The sequence below is a fragment of the Corvus hawaiiensis genome, chromosome 3, assembly GCF_020740725.1.
Source record: "Corvus hawaiiensis isolate bCorHaw1 chromosome 3, bCorHaw1.pri.cur, whole genome shotgun sequence".
Taxonomy (NCBI): Eukaryota; Metazoa; Chordata; class Aves; order Passeriformes; family Corvidae; genus Corvus; species Corvus hawaiiensis.
In genome coordinates, this window is record NC_063215.1 from 108,808,967 (window position 1) to 108,823,507 (window position 14,541).

A 14,541-nucleotide genomic window follows, 5' to 3' on the forward strand; every position below is an offset into this window, starting at 1 on the left:
GACTCTCCCTGCCCGTGTCAGTATTGCAGGCTGAGGCTGGGGGAGGAGATGCCTTCTGCCTTGTCCCCCCTCCCTGCCTTGCCTGATCCCTGACAAGAAGAGTTGTGCCAGACCAAATGAGGTGTCTGGTGCATGTGTGTCAGTCCCTGCTTTCAAGTTCAAAGCCTCAATGCCAGGGTTGTTGTTCCTTTGCCATCTCTGGGCATGGAATGATAGGAGAGATGAGATTTGAAGAAACAATTTTGCTGATGCAGAAAAACGATTTATCATTGGTGGAGGCCTGTACAGAATGATTAGTTCTCTGAGTTTCAAAAGCTCCGTTGGAGAGCATTTCAGATTAACCTGCACCATACTGTTTCCATTAAGAAAATTTTGAATTGTCAGGATTAGCGAAGATCAGAAATGTTTTGAGGCAGGTCATGTTTATGTTGGGTTTGGGTGTCTCTGCAGGAAGGAAAGCAGGGAATAAACTCCTGGAGCAACAAAGCAGAGAAAGCTGGGACGTTTGCATGAACAATGTGTTCCCTACAGATATGGGCTGCTTGAATACTGGGGACATCTCATGGGGATTGCAAATCTTCTTTTGCTTCTAACACGTGGTGCCATTGTTTGTGTCCCAGCACTGCCTTTGTTGTAAAGAGAAATAAAAACCACCAACAAAACCCAACCGAGAACTGAGGGGGAGTTACAGAAACAAAGGCCTTGAAAACTGGCTTTGGAAAGCAATTACTTCCTAGGTGGAATTGTCAAATTCTAGAGACCCCTGTGGGTTGGCAACTCTTTGGAAGGAAAGGGATCCCCAAGTAGTGGATGAGCCATGAGCAGCACAGAAGCAAAGTAGTGGAACCTCTCTCTCCTGTCCTGCCAGCTCCATACAGTTCAGAGCAATTATAGTGATGCTAGTTTCATGAAAAATAAAAACAAAGCGATCTTCTCAATATTTAAATAACCCCTCGAGTGCCTCACCCATTAGTTGTGGTGATTGTAAAGGTGGGAGTTCAACTAACTCACTTCTTCCCTTGTACCTGATCTACAGCTTCTTCTGAGTCTACAACAAACACCCAGAGGAAGAAGGGAAAAAATTCATGGTGTGTGATAGGACCTGGGATGCCTCTGCTCCCAAGGGAACTGGCTGAACTTTTTGGCTTGGAGACGGATGTGCGGAAGCCCGGCCTTGGCAGTGCAGGTCTCCGCTCGCAGCCTGCTCAGGGGGCCTTGGCCCAGGAGCCCCGGCAGGGGCAGCTGAGCAGCGCTGCCCCCGGGGTCACTGCCAGGGAGCACAAGGTGAAGGCTGAGCATGGCTCAGCCTCACAAAGAGGTAAGGCGGGAGCTGGGCCGCTCTCTGGCGGGAGGAAGGCTCTTGTGCCAGCCTAGAGAGCCTGGGCACATTGCCAGGGAACAGTTCTGCCCTACATGTGCCCCCTGCACTGAGCTGTGCTGCTCCCAGTGCCCCGTGGAGCTGTAGGGCTGCTCAGCTGTGGGGCCGGGAGAGGAGCAGGAGGGTGCGTGTGCAGCTGAGCCATTCCTGGAAAGCACAGGCCTCTGGGCTCCCTGCTGTCCCAGGGCAGCCCAGAGGCCAGGCTGTTCCTGTGCTGGCTCTGTGCAAGTGGGTCAGGGTGTCTCCCTGGTCTGCCTCAAGTGGCTGCTGGCAGGAGCATGTTTCCCTGTGCAGCTCTTTAGAAGTTTCCAGGTGGTCTGTCCCATTAAATACGTAGCTTCAGATGCTTTAGGTTTGCATTGCGGCCTCTGTTATATTTTGTGTCTCCACTTTGCACTTGGGACTGACTGCACTGGTCCCAAGGAGGTTACCCTGGAGTCAGTAGTTTCCCTGTCAACTTCTCAGATGCTCTTACCTTCCAAGGCCTTGCCTTCCAATCCAGAATAGCCCTCCTTCCTCAAAGCCCACATCTAACTCTTTTTTATTATTAAGCTGACCATTTTGCTGGGCAAAAAATCCTGATTTAAGACATTGGTTTTTTGTTACTTTGCTGCTGCGTGTTTTTATCCTCTGTGAAGCCATGTAAAGAGTGATTCATCCTCTGAGTTTTAACGGCTCTGTTGGAAAGTGTTTCAGAATGACCTACATTGTTCCACTTCCATTAGAAAATTCAGCCTTTAGTCAGACTGGCCTGAAAGTGGCCCAATCTCACACAGTTTAGAATGAAAATCCTTGGGGAAAGCAAATAATCCAGTTTCAAGAACACAATTCACGTTTTGCTAACACTCCTGCAATCCTAAGCTTTTCTTTTCATGTCCTCTAAAATATTGCCACAAAGAGAAGAAAATATTGATCTAAATGCTTACGGGTGTTAGAACCCGGGAGTTCTTTTAGGAACCGGGAAGAAGATGTTTACTAAAATCAGCACGAATTAGGGCAGATAAGAATCTCTGTCAAGAGCAAGCTCCGTCTCTGCCCTTCTCTATCAAACACAGCGGCTCTCCAGCATCCAGGGCTGAGGCCTCCATCATGCAGGAGGTTTCATTCTGCTGGCCAACAGAGCAATGCCATGTCTGCTGCCAGTGCACTGTGGCAGTAGCCCATCCATTGGGAGAGGTTCTAGGCATATGTAGCTTGCTGCTCTCAGACACAATCTCTGGGTCTTATCAGAGCTCTGCAATCTGGAAGCTGTCTTGCCTGTTGCCCAGCATGGCGCTGTTGGGGGCTTGAAGTATGCCAGAGATTTACAGGAACCTTTGCTTCCATTAACAGGCCTCCCAGTGAGCCAGGCCAAGGAGACGGATCACCCCACCAGTGCTGGCCTTACGAGTGCCGAAGCCCTGAAGGATGGCTTTGGAAAGGTGAGGGATAAGGACAGGGATGAGCAGACTTCCTTTCCAGTGACTGTTTAGTGCTAGGCCCAAAATGTCCCTGAAAATCATAATCTTCCACTCTTGGGGGATGGGGATTCTCTTGGGAATATATTTGACAGCTACAGAGCAACTGCTTGGCTATTTCCAGTGGTGGCAAGGTCACTGGTTTGGAGATGGTGCTAAGGTCATGCCATGTACAAAGGCCCTTGTAGAGAAGTTCTGAATGGCAGAGCAAGCTACACATCAGTGAATGTGGGCAAAGTGCATCCTGGGAAGCACAGAAGCAAGGATTCTAATGCTGAGTGTAAGCAAGGCTGCAAAATAAAATGGGAGAGTTTGATTTTTCCTGGTTACTTTTCTTGCTGTATCTCACAGCCCTCTCATTCTCAATTTTTCCACGCATTAACATCAATGTTTCTGCAACTTGTTTTCACGTGACTCCTCTTTTTGGCCTCACGGTCTCCGAGAGCAGCTGAGTCCTTCAGAAGCCAGAAGTGAGAAACAGCTGCAATTCCTGGCCATGAGTGTTAAGCAACAGCTACTTACCCCTCCTTGCTGCGTATTGCACATGGTTTTTATTCTCCTGCCATGGCCTGTAGGAAGGGAACTGCCTGCTCACTGGTCACGTGGGCTCTTCATGTGTCTTGGAGCACTCCTGTGATTTTCTTGCTTCAAGCAGGGCCTCTTGACATAGGCTGAGAAACAGTACCTTGGAGCAGTGGGAGGTTATGGCAATAAAGTGTTCCACCTCACTGTGTGTAATTGCCAAGGTGAGGACGGGAGGCATTCTTCAGAAACCATTGGAATGTACATGGAGCTGCATCAAGGACTGTGGAACTCTATGGACTCTGTGCTCCTGATGAGATGTTGTGTCTGGTTTGTGTGTCTCTGCTTACAGTCTGTGATGCATTCCCATTGCATGTAGGTCCGTGCTGCACTGGGCAAGTTGGCTCAAAGGAACTTAGAGCGGAAGCCAATGGAGCTTTTGGAGAAAGAGATCAAGACAGAGAGAGAAAAGGAAACGTCCTTGCAGCTGCCTCCACAGACAGTTGACCCCGGGGATGCAGCTGCAGCAAGTAAGTGGTTGCTACACCTGTGGTCCTTTCTGATCACTTGCTTGCCCTCTGCACAGTGTTGCCCTCAGACTGGGGGGCTGTTACATTTGCATCTGAGTGGGAGTTTGCATAGGATGTATTTCCGGTCCCCAAAGAAAAATGGAGAGGCATGAAGTGTCTTGCCCATGGCCTCACTGAGTCCGTAACAGAATATCAGCTTCCCACCTTCCCCTCTGAAGTCCTTCAGAGTGTAAAATTCTGTCTTGCAAAGTACACTGGGGCTTCAGACTCTCTCCTGGATAGCAGTCTCCAGGAAAAGCGGGTCCAAAAGAATGCTTTTCAACCAAGGTGCAACCTGGAAGAAACAAAATTCAACTCCTTCTAATGAAAACCCCAGAGACCCTTCTCCCACCACTCCCTGCTGAGGAGCTGGTGCTGTAGAGCTGTGCTGAAGCCCCGAGCCAGTGCTTCTGCTGTAGCCCCAGGAGCAAGCAGCGTTGCCGACTGAATCCGGGCTGAGGGGCTCTGACTGCAGTGCTGTGTGCGCTGCCCCAGGGCAGCAGCAGGGACCTCAGGAGGCAGCACTCAGCCCGAGGGCATCACGCAAGGTTATCTGCGCTTTCTTTTGGTAACTTCCCCAGCCAGCCTCTGAAACAGGAAAACAAAAGCAAAGCAATACTGGGGTTTCCTTGTTTCTTCGGGGAAGCATCACTGCAGTTTGGTTTTAAACCAGAAGAGGGTAGATTTCAATTAGATATTAGGAAGATTTATTTTATAATGAAAGGGATGAAACACTGGAAGAGTTTGCCCCGAGAAGCTGTTGTTGATCGATCCTTGAAGGTGTTCAAGGCCATGTTAGATGGGGCCCTGAAGAACCTGCTCGTGCTGAAGATGTCCCTGCTCATGGGGGCTGGACTAGATGGTGGTTAAAGGTGCCTTCCCACATAAACTCTTCTAGGAGTCTGTGATCACTTTCCCATGGTACTGTGCCACTGTTATACTTGAAGTTCTTTGGGATAACAAAGAGATGTTACCCAGCTCCAGCAAGTTTTCTGGGCCTTTCCATTGTCACCCTCCACTTCCAAGCTCCTCTTTGGTCCCTGCAGGCTTTAGCCTACCTCCTGTCAATGGCACAGCTTCCAGTGTGCCGAGGAAACACCCTGGTAGTGCCTTGAAGAAGAAGGTCTTGAGGAAGCAGGACAACGTGCCCTTACTGCCCAAGAAGCCCATCATCCATGGAGACGGCAGCTTCCCACGCAACTCCTCAGGTAAGCCTGCTCCACAGCAGCTTTTTCCTGCACCGGTTTTCCTTGCACAAGGAGCACAAACCACCTCCTGCCTCAGCCACCACAGCTGGGATCTTGGGTTCATAGCCTGTGCTGAGAATGAACAGCAAATCTACTCTTGAGTTACTCCAGCTCGGCAGAACTGGAGCAGTTGGTTCTTATTGATCCATTGGAAAGCTGAGCTGCATAAAGTAGTGGTAAAGACCTAAGCTCTGGCTTTTGCCCATCCTGATAGAGCAAACTACAGCACTGGTGCCAGGAGGCAGCTGTAACTGCAGGGATGAGCTCGGGGCAGTCTGGCAGGGTGTGCTCACTGTGCACCTACGAGTACCACCACGATCAATTGTCCACTCTCCATCTTGGCCCTCTGCCTGTGCTGCTGTCCGCCTCTGCAGCCAGCTTTCCTGCTCTCCCAGCAAGGGTTGTCTCTGCATGGCAGTCAGCCACTTGGTGCAGCCGTGCTGCTGCTCCCAGAAGCGCCCAATGGCTTCTCGCCGCTGCCATCCCACGGCCTGCAATGCCAAGAGGGAACAAGCAGCACCTCCTGTGTCACCCCACCCAAATACAGCGGCCTGTGTAGCAGGTGACAGCCAGGAGGGGCTGCCTGGTGCTCCCAGGCTGTTTGCTGCCTGCAGTGAATACACAGCACATAGTCCCTAGTGGCTCTTGCCTCTCCTGTGAGGGCAGCCTGCCTGTGCTATGATCCTGAGTAGGGTGAGAGAAGAAGAAGGGAGCTAGGAATGATACTTTGAGTGCTCTTTTCTAGTCATGCTACTTCCATGCTCACAATTGACCAGAACTAGCCTGACGTGGCTCCCCATTCCTACTGAATATAGATGTGTACATCCACATCCTTCTGCAGTGACACCACTGATGGCAGTGACAGGGGTACATCAGTGACAGCCAGATTAGCTCCCATCTGAATATTTTTGATGTTACGCTTCCTCCATACTGTGTGAGAACATGCAGGGTAGCACAAAACTTCTACAGAGTCTAGAGCAGTTCATCTAGATTCTGTGCAATGTTTAAACTCCATCATTTGAGACAGCTCAGATGTTTCCTTGTACACATTAGAAAACGACCTGTTGAGTGCATGACATGAAATTGATGATCAACAGTCCTTTGGATGACAAGTGGGTTTCTTAAGAGATGCATTTATCATCTGAATTTTCTCATACCTTGTAAACTGACTATCAAGAGATTGTGTCTGCCAACAATTTGCATCTGTATTTACGTATTCTTATCATCAATTTGCATTTGGAAGGCTTTTTTATCAACCATCTGGGCTAGAGATTCCATTTTTCCACAAGAGAAAGCTTAGGCTTGCACAGTGTGCACACAAGTCCATTTGATGACAAACACATTTCACCTCAGCATCTTTGAAATACAGCCAGTGTGTACTTTACTGAAATAGTAAAGATTCATGATGCTTAGAAAGAACAAAATCCATGAACTACTCCCTTCCCAAGAGCAGGCTGAAATGTAAGTGCACTCAGCTGCCCTCTGTCTAGAATATTTGAAGCCAATGGGAACAGAGGCGCTGTGAGGTGTGAAGGGTCAGGTATCGCTGTTCCCTGGTAGCTGCTCTGAGGGGATTCAGCCGGGCCCAGCAGGACTCGCTTGTTCAGGCTCGGCTTGGTGCTGTCACGAGGCAGCTGCAGGTCTTTCCTCAGGGAGTTGCAGAGTGCCTCTGTCCTCAGGGCTCGGGGAAATCAGGGCGCTGAGACAGGAGAGGCAGCTGAGGGGTCCCTCGTGGGGAGCAAGTCCTGCTGGTGGGCACTGTCTCACAGGGAGTGGGAGCTCTGCGGCCTCAGGAACGTGCCGCTGGCTGTGGTACCTGTGGCACTTGGGAGCTGGCGCTGTGTGGGCAATTGTCAGGTTGAGCCAAGGAGCTGTGCCCAGCTGGGGGGGCTGGGAGAAAGCAAGGAGCCAGAGAGCAGGGAATTCTCTGAGCCAGTGCCAGTTTGTACCTCATGGAAGCCTGGCTGGGAGATGGGGCTGCAGGCCGCTCCATGGCGGGGTGCCTTGCCCGGGGCTGCAGCGCTCATGGCTGACCCTCTCCTTACAGTGACCCCGCAGACGGCCACTGGTGCCGAGCGCCGAGAGGAGCCGCTCCGTGGGAAGGGGCAGAAGGACGGAGCCTCTTTGGAGCCACAGCAGTCCTTGCTCGAGGCACTCTCCTTGCTCAGCAGCGATGACTGGTAAGAAAGGCCCCGTTCACTCTGTCTCCCTCTTAGCGTTAAGGTAGGTTAGGAGAGCATCTTGCTAGTGCCTCTGAGCCCCAGCAGCCCAGAGAGCCGAGGGGCACCAGTGAAACCACTCCAGAGCAGAGAGAGGATAAAGATTTGAGAGCAGCCTTTTCTTGGCCTTGGTCTGCAGCAGTGCTCCAGCTGCAGCAGGTCCGTGCTGTTTCCTTGCTTTGCCTGCTGCTCTGTGGAGCTGCAAAGGAAATCTTGAGGGAAGAGAGAAAGCTGTGGGACAAGATGATTTGCTGGCTGAAGCCAGAAGCAGGATGGCAGCAGTTTGGAGTGTAGAGATTTGGGTGCCTCGGGGCCCAGTGGGACTGAGTAAGATTTGTCTCCGGCCCCACTGCTGGCAGCAGATGCAGGAGTCAGGGTCTGCCTGTGACCTTCCGCATGTGAGTCCCAGGAGCAGCTACAGGGAGTTCTTCTTTCTGAGAAATGCACTGAGTTGTGCTATAGAGTCACTCAGCCTGTCATTAGTCCTGAGGGGCTCATGGCAGAAGAGAAGGAAAAAGAAATAAAATCCTCTAGGAATCTTGCACTTTTGCAAGTCAACTGTTTCCTACTCACTGCTTCATATGGGCCTGAGATGTTTTGTCAATACTCACAATGTGTCCCAAACTTAGACACAGACAGAAGGAGGCCTGTAGAGGCCCAGAGGTGATAACCCCACAAATGTTAGGTGATATTGGTTGTCTTTTTGATGTCTGGGTTATCATCTACTCACTGCTGGATGCTTCATTCACACTGGGATAAGGACTCCATTCACCCTGGGATAAGCATGAAAAATCTGCAGCGATGCATCTCCTTGTGCAGTCGCCTTTGCTCTGCCCTTTCTCTTCGGCTTTCTCTTCCCCATTTCTGTTTGGTGCCCTGTGAGGTGCAGAGAGCTTCTGCAGCTGTGGGGGGGTCCGGGTGACACTCAGGGATGCCCGTGGCATCAGCCGCCAGCCCTGCGCTGCAGCCCCGATGCATCACGCGCCTTCCTGTAGCTCAGGTCCTGCACAAAGCAAGTGCTGAGAGAGGGAGTTGTTTGCACCTTGTAAATAACATGTTGCTGTTGTTTTAGGTAGGGGCTTTTGGGAAAAGCCAGACTTTCAGCTGTTCTTGCCCTGGTGTGGAATCTTCTGGGGCATCCTGCTGCTTTCCTGGGGAATGTGTGAGGTGGAGTGGAGTGGGTGACAGACAGGCCTAGATTGCAGAGTGGAAACTCAGCTACAGAGTGCCAGTGCAGACTCTCACTGCTGAACTGCCTGCTGGGGCTGGCAAAGAAGGAAAATGCCCCAGACACAGCCCAATGGGACTGTGTCTCAGGGACAGGTACAGGGAGGTGACAAGAAACAGCAGCATGGCACGGTCTCACAGCCTCCAGGAAGCACTGACATTGGGACTTCATGTGCCAGAGACTTCAGAAAGGCTGTCTTGTTAAACAGCCACAAATGAAGAAGACTCTGAAAGCCCTCTATTTGCCTCTTGGATTTGTGTATGCTTTGGACAGCCACAGCAACCTGTGGCAGCGAGTTCCACAATCTCATCAAGTACTGCTTGAAAAGCACCTCCCTTTGTTTGACTGAGCCGCCAGCCTGGTAAATTCAGAGGGTGCTGCCTAGTTCTTGGGTGGAGAGAAAGTCACTCTTTTTGGTACTTGCCTTTCAGGGAGCTGAAGGAGAAGGGACTCTTCAGCATCAAACACCTGGCTGAGTCCCACTCAGAAGTCCTTCTTTGTAGACTTCGTGAGGTTTGCTTGGCACTTACCAACGAGGTAAGAACATTGTTCTGAATCGTCCTCTGTGCTTCTTACACGGTGTGTAGAGTAGATATGTGCTTGTTCATCTCCCTGTGTGCTCAGGGACTGCCTTCATTTCTGTTTCTAGACCCTATCTTTCTCATGTCTGTCAGCTCTCTATAGGATCTGTGTGCACATGTAGCTCTATTTACTGGTAGGTCGGGCATCTGACACGCTCCTCTTGGAGCGAGCTGCCATTACAATGCAACGTGCAAATGCAGAAGCGGAGACACTAATTATGTTATTTGCTGCAGTCCAAATCTCTGCCCAAGCTGTAATTCAACACTGCCAATTAGTCTGTAGACTTGAGCCTGTGTTTTCTGTTTCCTGGCTGAGGGCTTCAACTGCTGCTGTTGCTTTTTCAAACAGGAGCAAATGACTCTTTTGTCTTTATGACTTGTGCCTTTATGGCTTGAGAGCAGCCCTTGCTTTAATTTGTTTCTTTGTTTTTTGAATAAAAGGGCCTAAAACCAAAGCAGTGGACATTCCAGAAGAGTTAAGTAGAACACTTTAAGTTAAAGAATATGTTTTAGGCCTGCAGGAAGCAGGCCTGAGGCCTAGCACAAGTAGGTGCCAAAGTAAAGTGCCTTTCTGTGCTTGTGCTCTTCTGCTCTGCCTGTGCTTTTGTGTTCCCCTGGACACAGCGGGAAGTGTTGTCATTTCCTGGGACTTTTGTCTAAGGCAACTGGTTTTCTTTTCAAGGTGATTCTTATGTTTCCCCTCATGACTTCCCCAGGTGACCAACCTTCGCTCAAAGGTGTCTTACTCTGCAATCGTCACTCTTGGAGAGCTCTTTGTGACCTTGCAGAAGGACATGGACTCGGAGGTGGATGAGGTTGCTCGGGTCCTTCTCCAGATGGTGTGGAACTCCCCAGAGTTTGTCCAGAAAGCAGCCAGTCACACCCTGGGAGTCATGGTGGAGCATGTGACTCCTGCACGAGCAATGACTGCTCTCATGGACAGTGGAGTCCAGTAGGTTCTTCTTCTCTTAGTGATATTCTTCACCTTCTATTGTGTGGGGGGGAGAAGGGCTGAGAGAGAGAATGGGAATGGTGGGAGGGAAGGGTCCTGTATCCTGCATCTTCTGTGATCTCAGTGACTTGATTCTCCAATCAACCTCACTTCTTTCCTCTTGTCACCTATTTCTGCCCTCATGCAGCCTTTTAGTTGACAGAATCACAGAGCTGTAGAATATGCTGAGTTGGAAGGGGCCCATCAGGATCATTGAGTCCAGCTCCTGGCCTTGCACAGAACAAACACGCCAAGGGTCACACCATGTGCCTGAGAGCGTTGTCCAAAGGCTTCCTGAACTCTCTCAGGCTTGGTGCTGTGACCAGTGCCCTGGGGAGCCTGTTCCAGTGCCCAGCCACCCTCTGGGTGAAAAACTTTTTCCTGATATCCAACCTCAACCTCCCCTGACTCAGCTTGCTGCTGCTTCCTGGAGTTCTCCCAGTCTGTCCGAGTTGCCTAGATGTGGCGAATGGTGGGCAAGTGAAAGTGCCTGCAAAGGCTAAGGATAGAGCCCTGTGGTTTTGTGGGAAGAGGGACAATTGCAACTGCAGCTGTGAGCGCTCTTTGATATTTCACAGCCCTAACCACAGAGGCCTTGGGAAAAACCATGCATCCTCATTATGCCATTCACTTGAGAAGTAAGGAGGGTTCTTGCTGGGGCATGGAGCACATGGGGGAGAACGTGCTGGGTGTGGCACAGCCTGCACAGCAGGTGCAGCTCCTGCCAAGAGGCGTCTTGTAGGACTGTCCTGGCCTTAGAGCCCCACTTGCTATTCAAACTGATGTCTCATGTTAGCCTTGAGATGATGAATCACTGTACAGGCACCTTCACAGGCCGACTGCCATGGGACAGCTGAAGCAGGTGCTGCCTTAAGTGTTGGTGCTGGGCCTGATAGTCCCCAAGAGACACTGTCTAGAACAGGACAAGCTGGCTAAACTGACTGCCACCCTTTCCTCAGCTTTGGAAAAGGGGGAAACGTTCAGATGTATCTCCTGCCAAGCCTCACAGAAGAAACTGGCTGCATTGCTGGATATTCTTCGACTTCATGTCCCACAGCATGTTTTCCCTGCATTTGTTTCTTTCCCAAGGTCTGCAGATTTGGGGGTAAATGGGTGGAAATATCCTCAATCCTGCTGCGGCTCTCTGTGTAGTGGCTGGCCCCTGATGGGTCAGCCTGGGTTGTCTTTAATTTCCCCCTTTCTCAGAGTGAATTTGGGGAAAGACATTGAGTATCAGATAGTGCAAGGAGACTGAATTCCTCGCTCTTGCTTGCAGGCAGTCCTTCTGTACAGTGCTAACTTTGTGTTTCTCTGCGGACAGAACCTTCTACATGTGTCCCAAGTGTCAGGGAGAACCCAGGCCTCCTTCCCCCAGCAATGACAGGGAGCATGCTCTGGCCAAGGCCTGTGCTGTGTCCCCCTGCTCCCTGTGCCCCAGTGTCCGCTCTCTTCTTCCCAGGAGCCGCCACGTCCAGGTGCGGAAGTGCGCGGCCCAACTCCTCCTGTCCTTGATGGAGAAAACTGGAGTCACGAAGCTCGCAGGAACGCCCAGGGCTGAGAGGCTGGCGCACGCGGCAGGGACGCTTGCTCAGGACTGTCACGAGGACACAAGGTAATGATCTTCATTTCACCTCCTAAAACAGGAAAACTGTTGGGTGTCTGGCTGTAAAGGGCAAAACCACAAAAGAGTGGAAGCTAAAGGAAATATCAAGTTCCCTCACTGTGTGGATGAGGTTCACAGAGTCACGGAATACGCTGAGTTGGAAGGGACCCATCAGGGTCATCGAGTCCAGCTCCTGCTTGTGTGCAGGGCCCCCCCAAGAGTCACTCCATGTGCCCGAGAGCATTGTCCAAAGGCTTCTTGAGCTCTGTCAGGCTTGGTGCTGTGACCACTGCCCTGGCTTGTCTGGGGAAATGACTGTGCTGGGGAACGTGAGGTTGTCCCGCAAGAGGGAGCATTGCCAACTTCCTGGGACTTGAATGATTCCTTCCTGAGATCAAAAGAGCCATCAGATGAGCCAGTCAAACAGTTTTGCTTGGCCTTTAGGTGCACAAGACAAAGCCAAAATGTTGGCTAATGTTCATCACTGAAGGATCGCATACATCTATTTCTCATTAACTTAAGACTTTCCTAGAAATATTCCAGGGGTCTTTAGCCAATGTATTCAGTCTTTCTAAACCTCTTCTGCAGATTTCTATAATGCTCTTATCTGTGGCTGAATGACCTCCAAATTGCTTCTTGAAGAAAACTGTGGTTTCCTAGTGGCAAAATCAACCCAGACCACCCAAATCCCCTCACTTTGAGGATTCAATTCCCATTAATAGCTGCCAAGAACGCATGAGCAACTAGCTGTCCCTGTGCATACATATGGTATAGAATAATCAAAAGCAAGCATGAGGCATTTGGTCCTGGCTTCCCTGCCAGTTAAAGAAAGGCAAATTACTGTGCAATGGCAGCAAGACACTGCTAATAAGCTCTGACTCAAAGCAGAGGTGTTTTGCTTGTTCCCTGGGATCCTTCGATGCCACAGAAGCGCACCCACAGTTTCAGAGTGAGATTGTATTTTTCTGTTGCCCCACGTTCTCCTCTTGCCTCTTGTGTTCAGCTGACAGCACTGTGCAGTGACAAGTGGAGGTAAATCTCTCTCTTTGCTGAGTAGGTAATGCCTTCTCATGCAGGTATGGCAGCTGCTGAGGTTAAGGTATCAGCTTATTCTGTTAACGCTCCTCCTTTGTTTGTTCACCTTCTATTCTTTCTTTCTTTCTTTCTTTCTTTCTTTCTTTCTTTCTTTCTTTCTTTCTTTCTTTCTTTCTTTCTTGTTTTAGGCATTATGGACAGGAGATGGTGAAAATGATGCTGAATCACCAAAAATTTAAAAGGCTTTTGGAACAATCTCTTTCCACCCGTGACCTGGAAGATATTCTGACAAGAATGAAGAAGAAAGTAAGTGCTTGGTAGCAGAAATGTCTCCTTTGTGCAAGTATTGCCACTGCTGATATGACATCAAACATACCTAATCTTATCTCATTCCTTTTCTGCCAAATCAATTTGCTCCTGGGAATGAACTGTTGATCCGTAGCCTGTTCATCTGCAGAGCACAAAGGAACTGATAATATTAGGGGAAAAGTGGGGTATTGGATATTTTGAATATTGGCCACAAACAGGGAAGGGAAAGAGGAGAAAATGTGTTTACATTTAAGCATAACCCCCCACCCCACTATCCCTACTCTGCCCCCAGTGACGCAATTAAGTGAGAACAGTGCTTCTGGAGATAACAGAGTCTTTGCAAAAGACACAGGAAGCAGTAGTGCCAAGAAAATTTCCAAATATACAAAAGATGTCCCAGTCAATCCCAATTCCTACAATTACTGTCTGTCTTCTGGGAATACTGCCCTGCTGTCATGCCCTGTGGAGCTGGAAGAAGCTTGGTGAATTCAGCAGCATCCAGTGGAAAATCATTTGTTTGCCTGGGGTATTTTTGTTCTTTTTACCTACGTTATAGAAGGGAGTGTGCCTTTGTGCAGCAACAGGGAGAGTGAGTGTGGAACCAAATCAACTTCCAACACAATGGGCCAACCTCCAAAGAGTCCAAATTTTTCTGCAGCTTCCTTTAAGAGCATTAGTTCCCTACCAGTTTGCATTATTCCCATTTATGCTCAAGAGGAATGAATTGGGGATTTTAGACTGCTGCTCAGTATGGTAGCAGCCATAACCTGCCTTGGGCTATTGAAAACAAAGAGTTGGCATCACTGAACCTCTGGCCTGTTTCCTTCTGTAAGTTCGGAAAGGTTTGCCCAAGCCTTGGTAGCAGTGATCCTGGTTATAAGTTGTGTTTTAAACAGGTAATTTCCTATTTTACATTCTAAAGATCCATGGGGTTTCTTTATGCCTTTGTAGGGGATGGAAACGCAGAAGGGTGAACAGCCATCTGTCGAGAAGCCTGTGAAGAAGAGGAGCGATGGCTCGAAGAAGCCCCAGGCCACATTGCCTTCTAGTAAACGGTACTGAGCACTTTAGTTAGATGTGACAAAGCACGTGGCAAGCTTTACATGTCTCTTCCTCAGGAAAATCTTTCTGGTGGAGATGACCTGTGCCAGAGATTGTTTCCTTTCCCTACAAATGCTCTATCATAAAAAATGTCTCCTTCTGCATTACGCTGAACACAACTTCTCTGGAAGGGTTTCCACAAAAAATGGGCGACAAAAAGACACCCATTGGTTGCAGCTCAGAAGATCCAGTGCAGTGGCAAGGACAGTGCTGTGGAGGCTGTGAGAGGGCCATGTCTCCGCTGCCTCACTTGGGACAAGTAAATTCAAGCAGGGTTTTTTTCCTCTGAGAGCAGTCTTCT

General features: G+C 49.7%; 3 long non-coding RNA genes across 3 annotated transcripts; all 3 read left to right on the forward strand.

Moving 5' to 3' along the window:
* Positions 1-1,286: 1,286 nt before the first annotated feature.
* Positions 1,287-3,860, forward strand: LOC125323301. Its single transcript, XR_007202469.1, has 3 exons — positions 1,287-1,318; positions 2,711-2,799; positions 3,737-3,860. It is a non-coding gene; the product is annotated as an uncharacterized LOC125323301 (long non-coding RNA).
* A 3,349-nt stretch (positions 3,861-7,209) lies between these two features.
* LOC125323291 lies at positions 7,210-9,958 on the forward strand. Its single transcript, XR_007202459.1, has 3 exons — positions 7,210-7,353; positions 9,052-9,157; positions 9,918-9,958. It is a non-coding gene; the product is annotated as an uncharacterized LOC125323291 (long non-coding RNA).
* Positions 9,959-10,111: 153 nt separating this feature from the next.
* On the forward strand, positions 10,112-13,059 carry LOC125323296. Its single transcript, XR_007202464.1, has 3 exons — positions 10,112-10,153; positions 11,652-11,804; positions 13,019-13,059. It is a non-coding gene; the product is annotated as an uncharacterized LOC125323296 (long non-coding RNA).
* Positions 13,060-14,541: the final 1,482 nt, after the last annotated feature.